The sequence below is a fragment of the Miniopterus schreibersii genome (assembly GCF_964146895.1).
Source record: "Miniopterus schreibersii genome assembly, chromosome: 17".
Classification (NCBI taxonomy): Eukaryota; Metazoa; Chordata; class Mammalia; order Chiroptera; family Miniopteridae; genus Miniopterus; species Miniopterus schreibersii.
Genome location: NC_138117.1, coordinates 26,532,527 through 26,536,378, shown reverse-complemented (window position 1 = coordinate 26,536,378; position 3,852 = coordinate 26,532,527). Strand labels below are relative to the sequence as shown.

At 45.8% G+C, this 3,852-nt stretch overlaps 1 pseudogene across 1 annotated transcript in view; it reads left to right on the top strand.

Moving 5' to 3' along the window:
- Nucleotides 1-595: 595 nt before the first annotated feature.
- LOC308546960 (large ribosomal subunit protein uL22 pseudogene) overlaps nt 596-3,852 on the top strand; it is a 45,114-nt pseudogene continuing 41,857 nt past the window's right edge. The window contains exon 1 of the transcript in view: nt 596-947. The product of the transcript in view is annotated as a large ribosomal subunit protein uL22 pseudogene (transcript). The remainder of the gene's footprint in view (nt 948-3,852) is intronic.

Here is a 3,852-nt window from a genome sequence, read left to right as displayed (position 1 = left end):
GCCACCCTCCCCAGGAACCGCTGACCTACCACCGTTTTGGACCCTCTTGAAAGCCCAACAAATTCAAACTAAGACACCCCCCCTCCTCCATCTGTGTCTGCTGAGATTATTTAAGATATCCACCCTACCATACATCCCCATAGTCCTTGGCCATTGCCTCAAATACAAGTCACTCCACCCATCTATTTTCGTGTTCACTCATGTTCATGCTACTGTTGATTTTTTTCTCCCCTGATCCAACCACCTTTTGCTATTCCTTCTACCTCCAGAACCTTTCCACCAGGTTGTTCATGTACTTATTTGTCCAAAGCCCCTTCCTCCACAACTCTGGTAATAGACTCACCCTACCCATAGGAAAAATCATGTGACTAAGGTGGACCACAAAAGTTGACCCAGAAATGATCAAACGACCAAGCCAGCCTAGTCTAAGCCTTGGTATTGCTCTGATAGAACCTCAAGCAACCATATTCTCTGGCATGTAAATAACATCCATTTACAATAGGGGGAAATGAAGCCAAACTGAAACAAACACACAAACGAGAGGAAGAAATAGAGTCCTCCTCTTTCTGTAAGTGGCCTGAGGTGACCTCTGAAAATGGTTCACTATTCACTTGACCCAGAAATCCCCACAAACATGCAAATCAAGAGGTTCGAATCTTCATATTCATTTTAAGAACACCTGTGGAACTGTCCAGGCCATCAAGGGTATGCATATCCAAAAAGCCACCAAGTATCTGAAGGATGTCACTTTACAGAAGCAATGTGTGCCGTTCTGTCGTTACAATGGTGGAGCTGGTAGGTGTGCCCAGGCCAAACAGTGGGGCTGGACTCAAGGTCAGTGGCCCAAAAAGAGCACTGAATTTTTGCTGCACATGTTTTAAAATGCAGGGAGTAATGCTGAACTTAAGGGTTTGGATTTAGATTCTCTGGTCATTGAACATATCCAGGTGAACAAAGCTCCCAAGATATGGTGCAGAACTTGTACAGAGCTCATGGGCAGATTAACCCAGACATGAGCTCTCCCTGCCGCATTGAAATGATCTTACTGAAAAAAAGCAGATTGTTCCTAAACCAAAAGAGTGGTTACCAGAGCCCAAGAGAGCTGTGGGGACAGAGCCTCCTGACTCCCACCCTGAGTGTGCAGGGTGGGAGCATATAGTCCCTGACTGAGCACATGAGTGGTACAAGGACCCACCATTTCTGCCCAGCTCCTCACTGGGCCCACCGAAACTCTCTCTGACTGTACCTCAGTCTGAAGCTCTTCCTGCCCAGTCGTCCTTCCTTCTCACAGATGTCAGACCTGTACTATATAGTCTGAAGGCTTTCCCTACTGACTCCTCTCCCCTTTATATTTCACAAATGTTATTGCTAATATATCTCTTGTGATTCTAAGTCGGTCTTGGCATCTGTTTCCTACAAAACCCAATTACATAACCACACATCCTGTGTTTTGCCAAATACAAATGCTCATCTCAGGTCCTGTGGCTGACCAAAGTATGGTAGGTTTATGTGACTGAAAGACCAGTGGGGTATTTTCAAGGTATGAAAGAATGCATTTCAGTTTAAAAACTCAACTTTAATGGAACAATTAATTTCTAAGTGACCTAGAACACTTCCATTGCACCCTTCACCAAGCAAGTCTTGAAACCACCCATCAGTTTTAAGAACAAAGACTATGTCTTTTGGAGATAATAAAAATGATCTAAAGTTACATTGTAGTGATGGGTGCACAGCTTTGTAATATACTAAAAACCAAATTGTACACCTGAAAAAGGTGAGCTGTGTGATATATCTCAAAGCTGTTAAAACACAATTGAATCATAAGAGTCACAGTAGTTGATGAAGGTTTCAAAGAATTCACATGTGAATGAGAATTAAAGGCAGCCAACTGATGATTCTCATCATTGATGTTTCTCATTCTCATCATTGGATGAGACAGGAGGAGCGTCCTGGGGAGAGGAGAAAACATTCCAGACAGAAACGGCAGACACAAAGCCAGGGAGAGCCTGGGAAGAGAGCGTGCTGTAGGGCGTACAGTGTGTGAAGTCAGTAATGCTGGTACTAGGCGATTGGGGTCTATCCAGGCAGGGTTTCAGCCTGTCTGGATAGGCAGGGGGCAAATCATAATGGCTAGACATCTGGGAAACCACCAAAAACTTTTGAGCCTGTTCGAAGCATCATTCTAATGTACAAATTGGAAGGCAATTTGGAGGTGAGTGAAACTAGTAATCATTTGACCAGAAAGGAAGAAAATAATAGCTAATATTTATAGAGCCCTAACCCCCTACTAAGCACTTTCCTTGAATCATCTCACTTAATGGCTAAAGTAGGTACTACAGTAATCTTTTTTAAAAAAATATGTTGTTACTGATTTCAGAGAGAGGGAGAGGTAAAAACATCAACGATGAGAATCATCAATTGGCTGCCTCCTGCATGCTCCCTATTGGGGATCAAGCTGGCAACCCCAGCATGTGCCCTGACAGGTAATCGAACCGGTGACCTCCAGGTTCTTGGGTCGACGCTCAACCACTGAGCAACACCAGCCAGGCTACAGTAATCTTTTTATAGATGATATCCACCTGGCTTGCTCCCTCACCTCCTTCAGGTCTTCAGACAAATGCAGCTTCCGAACATGGTCCCTATTATCCTTGCTTTATTTTTCTCTGGGACTCATCTCAGTTTAATATGTTTGACTTTTTAAATCTTGTTTAAAGATGCTCTCCCCATGTCTAGAATGAAAGCTAATAAAAATAGGTTAATTTGTATTTTTCATTCAGTTTTGTATCCCCAGTGCCTAGCTACCCAATAAATATATTTTTTTAATAAGTCAATACATAAATGAATAGGGAAATAGAGTCTCATAGAGTTTAAGTAACTTGCCCATGATCATACAGGTAATAAGTGGCAGAATTCTGATTCAAAACCCTGCGTTCTTAAAGCAAAGTGATTCACCAGAGTTGTAATATCGCAGGCAAGAGGTAAGACCCCTCCTGGGGCTGTGGCAGTGGGAGGAGGGAGCGGGGAGAGAACCGCCCGGGTCGGTCCAGGATGACGGGTTTCTACATTTGGCAAATGGGTAAATGGAGGTACAACTCATCAGGATCAAGAATACAAAGGAATCTTGGTTTGGGCAGAAGGAACACGTCTAATCCACAAACCTTTTTTACCTTCTCCCTAAATTACTAAGAAGTGTTAATAAATATAAAGCAAGTAAACCCAAACTGATCCAGTCGTCTTCAGTCGGAGGCCCCGGGAATGATGGGGATGAATAGGTAGGTGGGACCGAATACGAGTTGTTCTTTTTCAAAAAAAACTAGCTCAAGCCTACCAAGAGTAGGAAAAAGTCGCCAGGAGCGTGTAAAAGAACTCTGAGGTTCATTTGCAAGGCGGATGCTAAAACAGAAGACTACACCGTACCCTTGAATAGTTAGGCCCGAGTCCTAGGTTCAGATGATCTCGACGGTGGCGGTGGCTTTCAAGAAGTGACCATCAGTACGGAAGCAGACAATGACAGCCAGCCCCGGGTGGCCAGGAGGGCGGGAAAGCATGCTCGCGGCCCCTGCACGCCGCAGCAGGTGACCACCAGCCGCCGGGCGGGGACTCAGCCGCTAACTGCGCGGGAAGCTCGAGCCTCAACCCTGTGCGTGGCGCCGAGCAGGGGGCGCGTCGCTCAGGCTCCTTCCCTCGCGGGCTCGGGGCCCACGGCCTCCGGTCGCCAGGCGGCGCTGTGGGCTCGCAGGGGCGGCAGCGGCACGAGCGAGCGCCGTCTCCCTGCTGCGCATGCTCGTCCCCGCCGTGGGCTCGCTTTTTTTTTTCTTTTCTTTTTTTTTTTTTTTTTTTTTTTTTTCCGGG